Genomic DNA, 20,853 nt, shown 5'->3' with positions numbered 1-20,853 from the left:
ACTCTACAGCATGTCAGAAACTGCAAGTCTGGATCTGGCCAAGGACCTGGTCCAGAAAGGAAAGCTTGCTTCCCACTTTCATATACATCTCATGTGGTTACATATGGATTGCTTGATGGGAAAAGACCAAAATCACCTTCCATTATCCTGGTTTGAAGATGAGACAAACAAACATGGGGCAAGAAGGACCCCAGTCATGGAAAGCTTTTGACTCATAGGTCATAGATTCAAAGAATAATGGTCCAAAGAATCATAGATTCAAAATTCAATCTCTCAATTATGCTACACTAACAAACATCATGTCTCAAATTATTAATTTGTTCTCAGTACTTTCTTAAAGAAAACTATTTAATTTGTATTTGAATTAATTAATGCTATTTTCTTTCACTGTTTCATGTGGAGTTCCTTCCATAGATTGACCACAGATCAGTTTTGAATTCATGCCCTTCAAGAGCTGACTATGTCTTCTCTCGACAGGTCAGGGTGAAACAACTGGTCATTCTCTAAATAGCCTTATTCATTTTAACTTTTTTTTTTCTTTTAGTTTTGTTTTTCAAAACTGAAGAGTTCAGGTTTCTTCAATACTATGAGTTTTTCAGTACCCTTCATGCATGTAGCCAATTTTTCTTTAAAATCTGATGTGAAATGGAAATTGCTCTCTGCACTATCTGATCAAAATATTTGAAAATAAATGTTACAATTAATTTACCTTTACTATCAAAACTATACAAATTATTTGATAAAGTTACAATGAATTCAGCCAAGGTGAAATTTCAAAATTATTTTTGATTTTAGAATCAGTAGAAAAATAATCTTGCTGTGGACCTCTATCTATCATCACATGGCCCACTGATTTTCATGTTACAAATGTTTTGTTTATTGATTCAATAGACTTCAATAGTTACACTTTCACTATTCTACTGTTGATCCACCCATGAGGCTGTACAACTCCTTTATACATGACTGAAAAACAAGTTTTCTTTTATATTCTTATCTGCTGTGCTGAGAATGCAGACTAATGCTAGGGTTAAATCCCACTAGCACAGCCCGCTCATTAAATTCTTACCCAGGTCACCATTTGTGACGACGGACCTGAGCAGCAAGAAATAGCAGTCTATTATGCAGTGATAGAATAAGGGTTTTAAAACTGAAACTGACTTTACCTCAATAATATTCACACAAAATGTCATCACGCAAGCAGCATCACATGCTTAGCAAGCAAAACCTGGAACCTGAATTTTCCTCTTCCAACCACTGGCAGTGTGACCTAGCTCAGCACCTCAAAAGATCCAACCTCAAGGGACTTCTGGTCTGCATATGGCAACAACAAATCAGGCAATGTTTTACACACCTTGTCATGATTGTATGTTCTTTTTATATTTGTGGAGGAGAAAGTGAGGACTGCAGATACTGGAGATAGAGCTGAAAAATGTGTTGCTGGAAAAGCGCAGCAGGTCAGGCAGCATCCAAGGAGCAGGAGAATCGACGTTTCGGGCTTAAGCCATTCCTGAAGAAGGGCTTATGCCCGAAACGTCGATTCTCCTGCTTCTTGGATGCTGCCTGACCTGTTGCACTTTTCCAGCAACACATTTTTCACATTTGTGGAGGACCCAATCTAGAATGTAAATTTTCATATATCATAAATAAACTATCATATTGATTCACTTAACATACCTATCTTTGATTCATTTATTCTGACAGTCATTAGCTCTGCTTTAGTATTATTAATGTTATAATCTATATAATACAATTCAATAGGTATTACAAACTTAATAAACAGCTATTGTGATGTTTAGAAGACATTCATAACCCATTCACATTTTGTCCAAATGGTTTAAGCCTTCTCACTTCCATAGTACACCCACTAACTACACTCTTTATTCCACTACTTTCAATTCAGTATGCTCTATAACGTATTGTGCACCGTGTGCTTCTTTTACACAATCAACAGCTGTTTTATGTGTGCTTTGCTCATAGATGAATGACCTGCACATATGAGACATCTGAATCACTGATCAAAAGGCAGAGAGAAGTACAACACCACATGGAACATAATCATTTCTGCACATATTTTGATATACAGCTGTAATCACAAGAATACATTTGAAAATCCACTGAATAAAATTATGTACATAAAGCAACAATAAGGAAATAACACTCAGGAGACTGCTTTGACTCACAAATACCAGCTTGGCAAAACTGGGATTCAAAAGGTTGCCATTGATTTTCCATGAATTTTTACTGTATGCTTTAAGAGTATTTCTAAATTGTCTACAATGGAAATGGAGTTTATAACATGGCAAATACATTGAAAATGCACTAGGGAGTTCAGCTTCATTCTGTAGGTGACTGGAGATGTGAATCTTGCAGTTAAGCACATTTATTTAATTTAGGTGAACTACCTTTGGATCCACTGCTGTCTGTCTATCTGGTGAAAAAAATCCCACATTGTTGTTTGTTAGGAAGATTCATGATTCTGACCAAGCAGCAATGTAGAAATCTTAATAGATCACATTGTCACCAAATTTCAACATTTAAAAATGGCACCTGGAATCTGGATTCAGAAGTTCCCACCCTCATGTTGACAGGTTTCAGATGTGTCAAGGAGGAAATGGGGTGAGGTGTTACTCACACGTGATGGATGGAGAAAGTGAGGACTGCGGATCCTGGAGGTCAGAGTGGAAAAGTGTGTGCTGAAAAAGCACAGCAAGTCTGGCAGCATCCGCGGAGCAGGAGAATCGATGTTTTGGGCATAAACCCTTCATCAGGAATGTGGAGGGGGGTTTGGGGAAGGGGGCTATGGGAGGGGGTGGGGCTGAGGGGAAAGTAGCTTGGAAGGTGATAGGTCTGGAGTATTGGGTCTGCTTCAGGGCAGAGGAGGTGACCTGGGGGGGTGCAGTGAGAGAGAAACTCACTGAGATCCTTGCAGAGGGAGGAGGAGAACTTATTCAAGGTGGGCATCCTCGGGAAGAGGCTTTGCAGTAAGGTTACAGTGACTCAGAGAAAGTGAGGACTGCAGATGCTGGAGATCAGAGTTGAAAAGTATGGCACTGGAAAAGCACAGCAGGTCAGGCAGCATCCGAGGAGCAGGAGAATTGACATTTTGAGCATAAGACCTTCATCAGAAATGAGGGGTACTAATGAAAGGCTCCTCAGATGCTGCCTGACCTGCTGTACTTTTCCAGAGCCACACTTTTCGACTCACACATGATGGAAGCCAAACTTAGCAAAGCCTTTTGAACTCAGTGCTGAGTCCATGGACTCCATTTCCTGCAAGGAAAAGGCCTAAGCTGCAGTCTGTGAGACACAATTTTTAGAGTGGATGTAAACATTCATGAAAGGTGGATAACAAATATTAGTATTGCTGGACTGAGGTTATTTAAATGTATTCAGTTCTATTCTTCATGCTGTAGGAAGAATGTTGTGAAACTTGAAAGGGTTCAGAAAAGATTTAGAAGGATAGTGCCAGGGTTGGAGGATTTGCGCTGTTGGGAAAGGCGGGATAGACTGGGGCTATTTTCCCTGGAGCATTAGAGGCTGAGGGGTGACTTTATAGAGGTTTAAAAAAATCATGGATAGGGCAAATAGCAAAGGTCTTTTCCTAGGGTAGGGGAGTCCAAAACTAATTTTGATGAGAGGGGAAAGATTTAAAAGAGTCCTAAGGGGCAACTTTTTTATACAGAGGGTGGTATGTGTATGGAAGCAGCTGCAAGAGGAGGTGGTGGAGCCTGGTACAATTATAACATTTCAAAGGCATCTGGATGGGTACATGAATGAGAAAGACTTAGAGGGATATGGACCAAATGCTGGCAAATGAGACTAGATTAATTTAGGATATCTGATCGGCATTGAAGTGTTGGACTAGAGAGTCTGTTTCGATGCTGGATATCTCTATGACTCCATGACTCTAAATCTCCAGCCTTTAAAAATTGGAAATAGCCTCTGTCAGTGAGATGCCTTGAAGGGGTCATGCATTGACATCTGTTGACTTGGGGCATGGAAGTCACACGCAGCATAATAATGGGGTGTATGGAATGAAGACGAGAGAAAACAAGAAAACAATTGGGCTGGAGTCCAAGAAAACAATCCACACAGCATTCTCATTTGTATTCAGGGTTACACTCCACCATGAAAACTGTGTCTGATTGTTGAGATTGGAACCAGGTGGATCTTGTTGACTATGAGAACCTTGATTGTGGTTGTTAACTGAGGCCAATCAGGAAATCCTTGGCTGACCAATGTGATCAGGGGATTACCTCCCCCAGGAGACTGTGCCCCATAACATGAGCCGCACCTGGAATTTTTGTTTTGTCTCTTTTAAAGATGTAAATTGTTGGGCCCTGTATCAACTGCTGCTGTACACCATCTCTTCTCCTTCATCCACTGCCTGGACACATCTTGGTGTACTCATTTACCACAGGGTAGTAGAGATCTCCATTGGAAGGCTCTCTATGCATGGATCCTCCCTCTTTCACTTGGGATTCTGGGGTGGAGGGTATTGCATGTGACAGTCTCTTTTAACTGCAGATTGCAGTGGTTCATGGACTCCTAGCCCAGCTGTTTGTTTTGTAGTGCTGTGGACCATGTGTATGTTGGGTGTGGGCATTTGCACTCCCTTTTTAGTTATCTGAAGAACCTTCTCCTCTGTATCTGGTTGCACTTCAGCCTTGTGCTCCTAATTTTTGGGTACCCGATGTGGAGGGGAGTGGGCAGGTTGGAGGATCTGCTCCTGGCCTGGCCAGGCTGGCTAATAACAGGTCCAGGCAGTAGGCTGTGGAGGGGATCATAATGGCTGACAGCCTTTCCCTGTTTTATGGTTATGTTCAGGCTCAGGTATCCCTGGAGAAGGAGCACACTGTCCACCAACATCCTTGATACCTTTCAGGAGAGGTGGGCACTGCAAGGAGTGGAATGCTTTATTTCCTCCTCCAATTAACCCTTATGCTACTGACTTTGAGAGTGAAAATCCAGCACATACTTCCAAATCTGAAAGGGCATGACATCAAGAAGAATCCTGAGGTGATGGTATTCCCATCTACCACGGGCCTTATCCTTTTGGATGGTAGAAGTCACTAGTTTGAGAGGTCCAGGTGAAGAAGCTTTGACAAGCCATTGTAATGCATCTGGTAAATGATACTCTGCATCCATGCTGCACCGTTAACAAAAGAAGTTAATATTTATGGTGGTAGAGCTGATAGAGCAGACTATTTTGCTTTGGGTTTTGTTGCTTTTGTTTTGATTGCCATTGGGATTGCATCTACATTGGTAAATAGACAGTATTCCACACTATTCCTGAATCCTACCTTGCAATGGTTTCGAAGAATCATGAGGTGAGTAACTCATTGCAAAATGTTCAGGTTTTAATTTGCTCTACTATCACAGAATTTATGGGGTTGGTCCCATTAGGTATCAGCACAATAACGACTTCCAGAATATTGATGGTGGCAGATTCAACAATGATTGAGCTGCTAAATGTCAAAAGGAGGAGTTTAGATTCTCTCTTGTTTGAGATGGTCATTGCACGGTACTTGTATACAATGAATGCTTCTTGTTCAGGTCAACATTGTGCAAGACCTGCTGCACATAGACAAGGACTGTCATTATCTGAAAAATTACAAATAGCACTGAATGTTGTCCAATCATCAGCCAACATCTTCACATTTGACTTCATGATAAAGGAATAATCATTGATAAAGTGGCTGTAGATTGTTGCCCCCCCAGGATAATGCATTGAATTTCTTTGAGAGATGTGCTGGTGCTGAGGTGATAAGCTTACAACACTGACAACCACCTTTCTTTATGATAGGTAATTAATCAATGAAAAAAGCCCCCTCATCTCCATTGATTTCAGACTCATCATGTCTCTCCTGTGTCATACTAGTTTAAATATGGTCTTGATGTCAGGGGCAGTCACTTTCACCTCTTCTCTGAAATTCACTTCTTTTCTTCTGTGATAAGGTTTGGATACTTGAGAGCATGTTTATGGTGAATTAAGGTAAAGGTAGTGTCATCATAGGTGCTTTCAAATTGGCAAGAGACCTTAAGACCATAAGATAAAAGAGCAGAATTAGGTCATTCAGCCCATCGTGTCTATTGTGCCAATCAACCCCATTTTTCAAACCCATTCTCCTGCTTTCTCCCATAATCTTTGATCCCCTCACTGATCAATAACCTATCTATCTCTTTGTTAAATTAACTCAATGACTTGGCCTCTGCAGTAACGAGCTCTACAGAAACACCACAATCTGGCTGAATAAATGTCTCCTCATCTCAATTTTAAAGGGTTGTCACTTCACCTTGAGGCTGCGCTCCAGGGTCATAGTCTCTCCTACAAGTGGAGACACGTTCTCCCCATCCACTTTATTCAGGCCCCTTAGTATCCTATAAGTTTCAGTCAGATTCACACCTCATCCTTCTAAACTCCATTGAATACAGACCCAAAGTCCTCAACTGCTTCTCAAATGACAAGCCCTTTATTCCCAGGATCATTCTTGGAAACCTCTTCTGGACCTTCCAACACTAGCCCATTCTTCTTTAAATTTGGGACACAAAGCTGCTCAGAATATTCCAAATGCAGTCTGACCAGAACGTTATATAGCCTCAGCAGTATATCTCTGCTCTTGTCTTCTAGCCCTATTGCCTCTAGCCCCCTTTCACGGCACGGTGGCACAGTGGTTAGCACTATAGCCTCACAGCGCCAGAGACCTGAGTTCAATTCCTGCCTCAGGCAACTGACTGCGTGGAGTTTGCACATTCTCCCAGTGTCTGCATGGGTTTCCTCCGGGTGCTCCGGTTTCCTCCCACAGTCCAAAAATGTGCAGGTTAGGTGAATTGGCCATGCTAAATTGCCCATAGTGTTAAGGCGAAGGGGTAAATGGGTCTGGGTGGGTGTGGACTTGTTGGGCCGAAGGGCCTGTTTCCACACTGTAAGTAATCTAATCTAATCTTTGAAATGAATGCCAATATGATATTTGCCTTCCTAACTGCCAACTGAACCTACATGTTAACCTGAAACAAATCCTGAATTAGGACTCCCAAGTCTTTTTGAGCTTCAGATTTCTGAAGCCGTTCCCAATTTAGAAAATAGTCTGAACCTCTATTTTTCCTACCAATGTGCATAGCCTTCCACTTTCCAACATTGTATTCCATCTGCCACTTCTTTGCCCACTTGCCTAGAATGTTCAACTTCTTCTGTAGCCACCCTCCTTCCTCAGAACAACTTATCCCTCCAACTATCTTGTGTTATCTGCAAACTTTGCAACAATGCAGTCAGTTCCTTTGTCCAGATTAAGATAAAATCTGATTAGTTGTGGTCCCAACATTATCCCTTGCAGAACTCCACTCATCACCAGCTACCACCCTGAAAAGGATTCCTTTATCCCTACTCTGTTTCTGACAGTCAGCCAATCCTCTATCCATGCCAATACCTTAACACTAACACTATGGCTTCTTATCTTATTTAGCAGCATGTGTGGCATCTTGTCAAATGCCTTCTGGAAGTCCAAATAAATCACAAACACTGACTATCCTTTATCTAACTTGCTCATTACCACCTCAAAACATTCCAACAGATTTGTCAGGCATGACCTCCCCTTGACATGTTGCCTCCGCCTTATTTTACCATGTACTTCCAAGTACCAGGGGCCTGAACATTTTCGACCACTGCCACACCACTGTGAAAGATGCCTACCACTCCATCCCCGCCCTCATTTTGAGAATTTCGACCACAACGCCATGTTTCTTCTCCTGGCTTACAGGCAAAAGCTCAAGCAGGAGACCTCCTCTCGGATACAGGTCCAGTGCTGGTCGGAGGAGGCAGAGGATCATCTCTGGTGCTGTCTGGAATCGGCTGATTGGGTCATGTCCAAACAGTCCACAGGTACCTTGGACGAGTATACCACCACTGTCACAGACCTTTAATCAGCAAGTGTGTGGAGGACTACATACTGAGGAAGTCAATCCGGGTGGTGTTCCCCAACAGGAAACCCTGGATGAATCAGGACATACAGGACCTGCTAAAAACCAGATGTGAGGCCTTCAGATCAGGAGACCCACTCAAATATAAGGAATCCAAGTATGGCCTTCACCGAGCCATTAAGACAGCCAAGGACCAATACCGATCCAAACTAGAGACCCAGACAGACATCCGGCGACTATGGCAAGGACTGAATGACATCACAGGTTCTAAAAAGAGACAGTGCAAGATAGCAGACGATGTCACATCCCTCCCAGATCGTTTCCTCACCTTCTATGCTATCTTTGAGCAGAATTTCAGTGGAGAGGTACACCTATTCCAACAAGTCCTGATGAACCTATCCCAACAGTCACTGCATCGGAGGTCAGATCAGTTTTCCTTCATTTGAATCCAAGGAAAGCGATGGTACCAGATGGAGTACCAGGCTGTGCACTCAGGGCATGCACAGATCAACTGGCAGAGGTCTTCTTGGACATCTTCAACCTCTTCCTGCAGTAAGCCACTGTCCCTGCCTGTTTCAAGACAGCCAACATCATCCCTGTGCCGAAGGAGGCTCGTACAGCATGTCTCAATGACTACCGCACAGTGGCCCTAACTTCGTTGGTCATGAAGTGCTTTGAAAGGCTGGTCATGGCATTAATGAACTCCAGCCTTCCCACTACTCTTGACCCACTCCAATTTGTCTACCGGACCAACAGATCCACGTCAGATACCATGTTACTTGCCCTTCAGTCCTCCCTAGAACAATTACGTAAGAATCCTACTCATTGACTACAGTTCAGCCTTCAATACTATTATCCCCTCAAGACTGATCACTAAACTTAGCGATCTCGAACTAAGCTTCACTCACTGCAACTGGATCCTCAGTTTCCTGACCCACAGGTCACATTCAGTGAAGATTGGGGACAATACGTCATCCTCACTAAACACTCAACACTTTGGGCAGCACGGTGGCTCAGTGGTTAGCACCGCTGCCTCTCAGCACCGGGGTCCTGGGTTCAATTCCACCCTCAGGTGATTGGCTGTGTGGAGTTTGCACATTCTCCCTGTCTCTGGGTGCTCCGGTTTCCTCCCACAATCCAAAGATTTGCAGGTCAGGTGAATTGGCCATGCTAAATTGCCCATAATGTTAGGTGCATTAGTCAGGGGTAAATATAGGGTAGGTGAATGGCTCTGGGTGGGTTACTCTTTGTAGGGGCGGTGTGAGCATGTTGGGCCGAAGGGCCTGTTTCCATCCTGTAGAAAATCTAATCTAATCCTGATCCAACACTGGAGCCCCCCAGGGGTACGCACTCAGCCTCCTACTGTACTCACTGTATACCCTTGACTGCATCACCAAATACCAGACTAATGCCATTTACAAGTTCGCTGATGACACCACCATAGTCAGTCGAATCTCAGACTACAGACGGGAGGTGGAAGACCTCGAAAAATGGTGCACTGAGAACAACCTAGCTCTCAATGCCAGCAAAACCAAGGAACTCATTATTGACTTTTGGCGGATGGTCCCCCACACATTTTAACAGCACAGAGTGGAACGAGTGGAGAGAGTGTCAAGCTCCTGGGAGTGGTCATCAACAACAAGCTTTCTCAGATTCTTCACGTGGACCCACTGGTTACAAAGGCCCAACAATGTCTCTTCTTCCTCCGGCAGCTGAAGAAATTTGGCACGATGGAGAATATCCTTGTCAACTTTTGTAGATGCGCCATCGAGAGTATTCTGTCTGGATATATCACCACCTGGTATGGCAACAGTACCATTTAAGATCAGAGAGTGGTGAACTCGGCCTGGACAATCACAAAGGCCAGCCTCCCATCTATAGAATCCATCTACCAGCCCTGCTGTCAAGGAAAGGCCGCCAGAGTTCTCAAAGATCCATCCCACCCTGGCAATGTCTTTCTACAACCTCTACCATCGGGGAGAAGTTACAGAAACCTGAACACATGCACCAGCCAGTTTTGAAACAGTTTCTATACTACTGTTAGAATACTGAATGGACTCACAAGCTCTTAACATTCACCTGTATCTGTGTGTTTTGTTTTTGCTGCTGTTTACCTCTTATTTACTTATCTATGCTACTTAATTCTGTGATCTGCTGTATTGCTCGCAAGATAAAATTGTGCCTCAGTACATGTGACAATAAATTCAATTCAATACACCACAATCTCACCCTTAATAATAGACTCTAATATATTACCAATCACCGGCGTCGTCAGGCTAATCAGCCTATAGTTTCCTGTCTTCTGCCTCCCTTACCTGGGGCCATACCTGATAGGTCACCACTAATGCATGTACACTCCTCAGCTATCTCCTTCCCAACTCTGGCATGTAGACTATCCAGTCCAGGTAATTTGCCTTAGACTCTTCAGCTTCCACTACCTTATCATCAGTGATGGCCACCACACTGACCTCTGCCCCTTGACCTTCTTGAAGTTTGAGTATGTTGCTGGTGTCTTCCACTGTGAAAGTTACTGCGAAGGAACTATTTTGTTCCTCTGCAATTTCTTTGTTCCCTATTACCACTTCTCCAGCCTCATTTTCCAGCAGTTCAATGTCCACTCCCATTCCTTTTACCTTCTAGATATCTAAAAAATGGTTTGCAATCTTCTTCTATATTACTGGCTAACTTATTCTCAAATTTCATCTTCTCATTCCTTATTTTTAGTTATCCTTTGGTGATTTGTAAAGGCTTCCGATCCTCTAACTTCCCAATAATCTTTTCCACATTGTATGCTTTTCTTTTGCTTGTATGCTGTCCCTGGCTTCTCTCATCAGCCATGGTTGCCTCATCTGCACTTAATATGTTTCTTCTTCTTTGGGATGAATTTCTGCTGTGCCTCCAGAAACATGTGCCATTGCTGCTCCATGGTCTTCCTTGCTAGGCTTTCCTTCCAATCAACTCCGGCCAACTCCTCCCTCATGGTTTAGTAGTTACCTTTTACACAACTATTGTACCATCACAAAATTCCAGCTTTGCCCTCTCAAACTGCAGAATGAATTCTATAATATTATGGCCACTGCCCCCTAAGGATTCCTTAACCGCCAGTTCCCTAATCAAAGTCTGCCTCGTCACACATCATTGAATCCAGAGTTTTCTATTCCCTTGTGGGATCTACCACAACCTGCTCCAAACAAAAAAATCTGTAGACGTTCCATGAATTCCTTTTATTGAAACCTGATACCAACCTAATTTTCCCAGGCCACTTATATATTGAGGTCCCCCATGATTATTGTAATAATGCCTTTCTTATATGCCTTTTCTACCTCCTCATATATGTTCTTCCCTATATCCTAATTAGTGGTAGGAGGCATTAAACTCTTATCATGGTCATCACGGAGAAGATTGGTGGTGGTTTAATCTGAGGGTTACCATGCCTCAGGTGAGGGGAGAGGCTGAGAAGGAAAGTTCTTCATGATAACCTTCGTGTCTCAGGATAGCACTGTTAATGAAGCCTCCACTACTTTGATGATTGAGAGTGAACTAATGTGTGATCATTGAGTGAGTTGGATTTTGTCCATTTTTGTAGGCAGCGCATTGTTAGGTAGATACCAATGTTATAACTGTATTGGAACAGTGTGGCCAGGAGTTTGGCCAGTTTTGGAGCACAAATCTTCAACTCTTTAGCTGAGTTATAGTTGGGGTCAATAGCCCTGGACGAGACTCAGACCTTTAGCAGGAAGGAAGAAAAGACTTGCATTTAAGACTTGAGACAGGGCAGAATTGAACCATTCAGCCCATCAAGTCTGCTTCACCATTTGATTATGACTGATATATTTCTCAACCCCATTTTCCTCCTTTCTCCCAGTAAATCTTGGTCCACTTATTAATCTAGCTCTATCTTAAAGACCTCAATGACTTGATCTCCACAGCCTTTACTATTTAGATATTAATTTTCATAACCCAAAGTGCTGTACAACTCAAAGTACTTTAGAAGCATAGTAATTGTTGCAATGTGGAAAGCATGTAACAGTTCATTCACAGCTCCACAAACAGCAATGTGATAATAATCAGAGAATCTACGTTTCTTTTCTGACATAGATAAATATTGGTCACAGCACCCAAGACCCAGAGATCCAGGTGTAGCTGTGAAAAGAAGATGAAGAGAAATGTACATACTACATGGATGGTGAACAGCTAACATTTAACCTTATTTTACATCTCTATCACTCCTCCTTTATCGCTATTATCACTGCCTTTGTCTTTTGCTGTGGGCATGCCCACCATTTGTTCTCCTTGGTCCTCCTCCCCCACACCATCCCCCTCCCCCCCCCCACCCCTGCCAACAGCATAAAAAACATAATTTTCCAGCTCCTTCAAGTTCTGAAGAGTAATCATATTCAACTCTAACTGTTAACTCTGTTTCTCTCTCCATAGATGATGCCAGACTTGCTGACTTTCCCCAGCACTTTCTGTTTTTATGCCATACGTCCAGTTTGGCAGCAATGTTATTCCAGATGTGGGAGGCACCATCAGTGGTGATACTCAATCAGTCTTGGAGATCATCACTGAAGTTCTCGACTCAGAATACACTTTGATTTCTTGCTAAACTCAAATGTTATTTCCAAATTAGTTGTTCTGTGTTGAACACAATTCATCATCTGAGAGAAGGTCATAGATGGTAATCAGTAGAAGATTTTCTTCCTCATTTTGACCTGATACTTTGAGATTAACAAAGTCAAATAAAGGACAGCCATGCCTTCCAAATGAGCATTGTTGTGCAGCCATTGGGAGTCTCTCCTGTGGGTGACATGCAGGGAAGGTGAAGGCAGAAACTGAAATGTTGATAAAGGTAGAGCTTTGTGAATATGTTTACATCAGAACGTTACTTGACATAGTGATACTCACATGTCACTGAATCATTTACAAAGTATCACTTGAAACCAGTTCTTCATTTCACCTTCATATGAGCTGGTATTTTATTAATTCGAGTCAAAGAGTTGAACAGCATGGAAAAAGACACTTCGGTCCAATTTGTCCATGCCAACCAATATTCTAAATTAATCTAGTCCCATTTGCCAGCATTTGGCCCATATTGCTCTAAACTCTTCTTATTCATGTACCCAAGCAGATGTCTTTTAAATGTTGTGATTGTACCAACCTCTACCACTTCCTCAGGCAGTTAATTCCATATATGATTCACCCTCTGCATGAAAACATTGGCCCATTTAAATCTTTCCCCTCTCACCTTAAAACTATGCTGTCAAGTTTTGGACTCCCCTAACATGGGAAAAAGACCTTGGCTATTCACCATATCTATGCTCCTTATGATTTTACATACCTCTATAAGGTCACCCCTCAGCCTCCAACACTCCAGGGAAAATTGCCCTAGGCTATTCAGCCTCTCCTAATAGCTCAAACCCTCCAACTCCGGCAATATCCTTGTGAGTCTTTTCTGAAACCTTTCAAGTTTAACAATATATTTCCTATAGGGGGCAGACCAGAATTCAATGCAGTATTCCAAAAGTGGCCTAACCAATGTCCTAGGGGAGAAAGTGAGGACTGCAGATGCTGGGGATCAGAGCTGAAAATGTGTTGCTGGAAAAGCGCAGCAGGTCAGGCAGCATCCAAGGAACAGGAGAATCGACGTTTCGGGCATAAGCCCTTCTTCAGGATTCCTGAAGAAGGCCTTATGCCCGAAACGTCGATTCTCCTGTTCCTTGGATGCTGCCTGACCTGCTGCGCTTTTCCAGCAACACATTTTCAGCAGTAACCAATGTCCTACGCAGCCACATCATGCTATCCCAACTCCAATACTCAATGCATTGACCAATAAAGGCAAGTGTACCAAATGTCATCACCACTACCCTGGCTACCTGTGACTCCACATTCAAGGAACTATGAACCTGCACCCCAAGGTTTCCTTGTTCGGCAACACCCCCAGGATCCTACTATTAAGTGCAGATGTCCTACCCTGATTTGCCTTACCAAAAATGCAACACCTCACATTAATCTAAATTAAACTCCATCTGCCACTCCTCAGCCTATCAACCCATCTGTTCAAGGTTCCATTGTATTCAGAGATAACCTTCTTCCCTGTCCACTACACCTCCAATATTGGTGTCATCTGCAAAGTAACTAACCATTCCTCCTATATTCACATCCAAATCATTTATATGAATAACAAAAAGGAGTGGACCTAGCACAGATGTTCATGGCAAGCCATTGGTCACAGGCCTCGAGTCTGAAAAGCAATCCTTCACCACCCTCGTCTCCTGCCTTCAAGCCAATTTTGTGTCCAAATGGCTAGAATTCCATAGATTCCATGTGATCTAACCTTGCTAACCAGTCTACCATGAGGTACCTTGTTGAGCACCTTGCTGAAGTCCATATAGCCAATGTCTACTGCTCTGGTTCATCAATCTTTGTCATTTCTTCAAAAACTCAATCAATTTAGTGACACATGATTTTCCATGCACAAAGCCATGTTGACTATCCCTAGTCAGTCCTTGTCTTTCCAAATACATGTAAATTCTGTCCCTCAGAATTTTCTCTAACAGCTTACCCACCACTGATGTCAGACTCATCGATTAATAGTTCACTGACTTTTCCTTACTACTTTTCTAAAATAACGTATATCCTCCAGTCTTCTGAAACCTCACCCATGGCTATCAATTATGATTAGAGGAAGGTCATTTATAAAGTTAGTGAGTATAGTTAGACCTAGAACACTATGTATTGGAGCTGAGATAACTGACCTCCAATAACCACAACCATCTCATTTTGTGCAAACTGTGACTGCACACATTGGAGAATTTTCCAATGAATCTATTTAATTCCAGTTTATTTATGACTCCTTGATGACACATTTGGACAAAGGAAACCTTGATGTCAAGGGCAGTAACTCTCACTTTTTCTCACACTGAGGGTTGGGGGTGGGTGGAAACTTGACTCCAAGAATGTTTAGACTGAGGCCAAGAGGACAATAGACTACAGATATTTGAGCAAAATAATTATTGTCCAGCTGAGAAATTCCACTAACAACAGATTTTTACTTTATCCTGAACAAATACTATTTCCACAATGTTTTGCTATTTCCCATAATCCAACAAAATGTGATCAAATTAGAACTGTCTTTTATGCAAAATGGAAATTTCCAGTAGACATGTTTCCTCTGTGTGCTCAAATCCATCTTACATTGCATTGGAAAGCACACAAATGCTTCACATTTCTTGGCAGATAGGTCTGAACCATCACTAACTACGGAGCTATTGATAAGCTGGAAAATAGCTTTAAGGACTGATTGCCTAACTTGCCTAAAGTCAGGCAGACCAATTCAGAAACAGGCCATCTGGCCCAACAAGTCCACACCAACTCTCCAAAGCACAGCACACCCAGACCCATTCCCCTTCTACTCTACATATACCCCTGACTAATGCACCTAATCTATATATCCCTGAACACTATGGGCAATTCACCTAACCTGCACATCTTTGAATTGTGGGAGGAAACTGGAGCACCTGGAGGAAAATCATGCAGACACTGGGGGAATGTGCATACTCCACACAGCCTCGATTCCAAGGCTGGAATCAAACCTGTCCCTGGCACTGTAAGGCAGCAGTGCTAACCACTGAGCCACTGTGTCACCTACATTCCACTTGTCTTTTTCCTTACAAACACATAAGACATTATTTTGCTACCAATGGTGGAAGAGCTGTATCTGTACACATTCTGATCACATTCCCACTCTCGCTCCTCATGGATAGAGGATTAGAGGATCAGTGATCGATTGAAGCCATAACCAACCTCATGATCTCCTCAGACTCAACTCCCTATATAACCTTTTGAAGTAGATCAAGCCCTGTGCAAACTTAATTATTTTCCTCTCTTCTATGTTAATATATATCTTAAAGATTTGGATGAGGGAACTAAATGTACCACCTCAAATTTTGCAGATGACACAAAGCTTGACGGAAGGGTGAACTGTGAAGAAGACGCAGTGATGTTGATATGTGATTTGGATAAGCTGAATGAGAGGAAAAATGCATGGCATATGATGTAAAATGTGGATAAATGTGAGATTATCCAATTTGATAGCAAAGGTCAGAAGGCAGATTATTACTTGAATGTCTGTAAATTGAAAGAGTGGAATGTTCAATGAGATCTAGGTAGCTTCATGCCGCAGTTGCTAAAAGTAAGCATGATGGGCAGCAGGCAGTAAAGAAAGCAAACTGTATATTGGCCTTCATAGTGAGAGGATTTGAGTACAGGAACAAGGATAATTTGCTGCAATTGGTGAGGTCACACCTGGAACATTATGTGCACTTTCAATCCCCTTAACTGAGGAAGGATGTTTTTGTTACAAACGGAGTGCAGCGAAGGTTTACCAACTTGATTCCAAGAATAGTAGGATTTATGTATAAGGAGAGATGTAGTCAGTTAGGATTGTATTCATTGGCATTTAGAAGAATGAAGGGGGTCCCATTGAAACCTATAAAGTTGTAATGGAGTAAATAGGTTAGGTGCAGGAAGGATGTTATGACTGGAGGAGGTCTAAATCAAGGACTCATAGCAAGGATAAGGAGTAAACCTTTTTGGATTGCAATGAGGAGAAATTTCTTTACCCACGGAGTGGTGAACTATCACAGAAAATGGTTAAGGCCAAAATATGATGTGTTTTCAAAAAGGAAGTAGGTACAGCTCTTGTAGCTAAAGGGATCAAAGGATATGGGAGGTGGTGGAATTAAAGTATTGACCTCAATGCTTAGCTATGATCATGATGAATAAGTGAGCAGGTTTGAAGGGTTGAATGGCCTACAATTGCTCCTATCTTCTATGTTTCTCAGATTCCCTATCGTATGGGCCTCAAAGTTTACCATTGTTATTATTAATTATTATTTTTCAACCTGTATTAATTTGTAAATTTACAGTAAGTTTAATAAATTAGTGATGATCAATACTGTATGAAGGGAAAATGTTCCTGTGTGCATGAAACCATGGAAACATCATGCTTCAGTAAGTAATTGATTAAAGATGAATAATGTAGGATGTAAAGTAAGAAGGCTGATCTAGAGTTTCATTCTGATTGGCTTTGTAAGGAATTTTTTTTTCTGGAAATACATAAACCACATGGAGTTCAAAGCAAATTGATTTGTGCTGGCCTGTCTGAAACCTGTGTGCAGCATCTTCAAATGTCTAGGATCAGCCTGGCCCAGCTGATTGCACTCTCATCTGAGTTCAAACAGCACATTAGTGTGGCAATCAAGGACAATTTAGAGCAATTTACATTGTTAGAGACACTGTCCTTCATGTCAGATATACAACTGTGTCCCATTCTACTTGTTCAGGGTAATATAGTATTCAATAATGGTTTGATATATAATTGCCATTATTCCCTCATGCAACACTTTTGGGACAATTTTTTCTGACATTTTCAAGGATCTTGCTGTAAAATATTATCTACAGGACAGGGTGAGTTACAAAAAAGGAGGGGAGGTGGTAGCAATATTGGTTAAAATATAATTACAATTTTGAGAAGGGATGATACACTAAATGGGTTAATGAATAAAGCTTTATGGGTTGAGTTTAGAAATAAAAAAGAGGCAGGCACAGTACTCAGAGTATACTATAGATCCCCAAATAGTGAGAGAGTAAGAGAACATAGATATACACATAATTCTGCCTGTAGGAACAGGAGGGCAATAATCTTAGGAGACTTCAACTATCCCATCAACTGGCTTTCAAAAAAATATAAGGAGCATTGAAGGTGAAAAATTCACATACTTTGTCCAGGATAAAAAAATGTAAACAATGTGTAACAAGCCAAATGAGAGGAGATGCAAATTTGGATTTAGTTTTGGGAAATGAAGATGGGAAAGTGACTGTGGACAATCATACCTAGGATAGTGGCCACTGTTCAGTTAGATTTAGTATTATTATGGAAAAGGACAGAAATAAATCAGGAATAAAAGTTTTAAACTGGGGAAAACAGATTTTCCAAAACTGAGAAGTAATTTGACTGAGGTGGACTGGACCGGACTGCAAAATGATAAATCAATGGTCAAATAGAGGGAGGCACTAAAAATGAGATCCTTAGAGTGCAAAGCAGACATATCCCATCCCAAAATAAGAAGTGTACTGCCAGATCTAGACCCCCATCATTGTCTAGAAAAATACAGAGGAAGATTAAATAGAAAAAGAAAAGGAGGGGGAAAGAACTTAACACTGCAGATGAGAATGGAAAGTAAGGGATCAAGTAAAGAAAAATATAAAGAGATCAATGAAAAGGCATGAAAAAATATTAGCAAGTAAGATTAAGGAAAACTCAAAGCCGTTTTACCAGTATATAAAGGGCAAAAGGATAAGTTATGGAAAATGTGTGACTTATCAAAGATTAAGAACGGAACTTGTGTGCGAGAATATGGGAAGAATTTTAAATGAATTTTTTGTTTCCATATTCACTAAGGAAAAGGATGATGCAGATCTAGTAGTCCAAGAGGAGCACTATGAAATATTGAACAAAATAATCATAACATGAGAAGAAGTGTTAGAATCCTGGAAAGTGGATAAGTCACCACGGCCAAATGGATTGTTCACTAGAATGCTGAAGGTGGTCAGGGAGGAAATAGTAGATGCTTTTCAGATTATTTTCAAATCTTTACTAGATACAGGTGAGGTGCCAGAGGACTGGAGAAATGCAAATGTGGTTTCAGACTTTCAAAAGGTTACAAAGGAAATGCCAAACAATTATAGGCCAGTTAGTTTTACTTTAGAAGTAGACAAATTGTTAGAGTCAATCCTGAGAGATTAGACAAACTGTCACTTAGAAAGGAATGGAACCATTAGGATTAGTCAACATGGCTTTGTTAAGGGAAGGTCATGCCTTACAAATTTGATTGAATTATTTGAGGAAGTGACAAGGAGGATTGATGAGGGTACTGCAGTGGATGTTGTCTACATAGATTTTAGTAAGGCATTTGACAAAGTCCCCACTTGGCAGTCTGGTCAAAAAGGTAAAATCCCATGGAATACAGGGTAAGGTGTCGAATTTGATCCAAAGTTGGCTTAGAAAGGGTGATAGTTGTTGACTGTCTTTGCGAATGGAAAGCTGTTTCAATTGGTGTTCTATAGGACTTGATGCTGGGCCCCTGCTTTTTGTTTTATATATGAATGGATTTGAATGTGAGGGGCAGAATTGGGAAATCTTCAGAAGGCACAAATATTGACCATGTAATGGATAGTGTAGAGAATAGTTGTAAGCTCCAAAATGATGTAGATGGATTGGTGGAATGGGCAGGAAAGTGACAGATGGAGTTCAACTCTGATAAGTGTGAGATAATGCATTTAGGGAGGTCAAACAGTAAAACGAAATTCACAATAAATGGGAATATACTGAGAGGAATAGATGAAGTGAGATGACGTTGGCAAGCAAGTGCATGGGTCCTTAAAGGGAGCAGTACATGTTGATAAGGTAGTAGAAAAAGGAATATGGAATATTCTCCTTCATTGGCAGAAGTAAAGAATACAAATGTAGGCATGCAATGATGAAACTGTATAAGACACTGGTGAGACCACAACTGGAGGACTGTGTGCAGTTCTGGTCACCACATTACAGGAAGGACATAATTGCTCTGGAGAGAATGCAGCAAAGATTTAGTTGAATGTTTCCAGGACTGGAGTTGTAGTTATGAGAGATTGGAGTGGTTGGGATTGTTTTCCTTGCAACAGAGAAGGCTGAGGAGTGACATGAATGAGGTATAGAAAATTGCGAGATGTAGGGGTACATGGGAGGTAACTGTTTCCCTTGGCAGCAAGTTTAAAAACCAAGGGTCATAGGTTCATAAGTGGCAAAAGCATTAGAGGGGACGTGACAAAAATCTTCTTTACACAGGTTAGTGAGTTTGCTGCCTGAGTTGGAGTCAGAGACCTTAAACTCTTTTAGAAAATACCCAGATCTATGCCTATGTGCTGTAAGCTGCAGGGCAATGGGCTGTGTACAGGAAAATGAGATTAGAAAGGGCATCTGGGTCTCTTTGGGTCGGCATGGACAAGATGGGCTGTATGACTCCCTTCTCTGCTGTATCATTTCTTTGGTTCTATGGTTATAAGTTGAAATGTTTAAGGGAAGTGATAAAATGCAATATAAATGTCAACCCAAGTCCTTCTTTTATAAAGGGAAACTGCACATATTCCAAGCAAGCTTTTTCTTTTCTCATTCATGCTTTCTGACATCTTAGAACAGCTATTTAAATGACACTGTACTTTGGAACAAAACGTTATACTTTTGTTGTTCAATAAGAATGCTTTTGGATATTAAAATAAATTGAATTTGAAAATATTGTATTTGGAAATAATATTAGGAGGGGTCATTGTAAAAATAAACAAACGGAACAGAAATATTTCCAATTATATGTCACATTATTTAATTTGACTCATCCATCTCTAAAATATTAGGAAGTGACCAATTCATCTGCCAGATCTCTGCTTTGTCAGCTGATCAGCAGTAAGTAGAGCAGGAAGCAGATCTCAAGTTACTATCTATAACACAGCAGCAGCAGTGGTGAAACTGCACAGTCCCAATACCATCAGAAAGAGAAATGTGCCAGAGGGCTTACTGCTTCCTAGTCAGCACCTTACAATGTGGTAACAACAAAATGGAAACAAGATCCAGCTGAGCAATTAGAATGAGTGAGAAATTGAAAAATCAAGGTGACATGTAAGTGCATTCAAATCTTTTGTTGCAATATGAATGGTTCAGAGAATGGTTTGGAGACTAAACATTAGAACAGGATCTGTGCCTTCCTCTGTATTTTCAAGAGGATTCCAAACAAGGAAAACATTTTGGGTCAATCCACAGCAGATCTCTCCTTTTGAATTATTGTATCACATTTGTTGAATGAGCATGAAGTTGCAATGCAGGGATGAGTGGCAAGAGCTAAC

At 41.4% G+C, this 20,853-nt stretch overlaps 2 protein-coding genes across 16 annotated transcripts in view; one reads left to right on the top strand and one right to left on the bottom strand.

Moving 5' to 3' along the window:
- LOC140458136 (voltage-dependent calcium channel subunit alpha-2/delta-4-like) overlaps positions 1 to 20,853 on the bottom strand; it is a 491,615-nt gene that overhangs the window by 163,518 nt on the left and 307,244 nt on the right. The gene's annotated exons all lie outside the window — the stretch shown is intronic.
- Positions 1 to 20,853, top strand: part of LOC140458138 (leucine-rich repeat and transmembrane domain-containing protein 2-like) — a 149,681-nt gene that overhangs the window by 85,840 nt on the left and 42,988 nt on the right. For 2 of the 10 annotated variants that reach the window (XM_072552271.1, XM_072552270.1), the window contains exon 1: positions 20,479 to 20,629. The exons of the other annotated variants lie outside the window; for them this stretch is intronic. The gene's annotated coding sequence lies outside the window, so the exon portion shown is untranslated. Of the gene's footprint in view, positions 1 to 20,478; positions 20,630 to 20,853 lie in introns of those variants that run through there. 10 annotated transcript variants of the gene reach the window in all.

Source organism: Chiloscyllium punctatum, chromosome 32, assembly GCF_047496795.1.
Source record: "Chiloscyllium punctatum isolate Juve2018m chromosome 32, sChiPun1.3, whole genome shotgun sequence".
NCBI classification, from domain to species: Eukaryota; Metazoa; Chordata; class Chondrichthyes; order Orectolobiformes; family Hemiscylliidae; genus Chiloscyllium; species Chiloscyllium punctatum.
The sequence above is the reverse complement of the archived record's forward strand: the minus strand, read 5'-3'. Positions and strand labels throughout refer to the sequence as shown.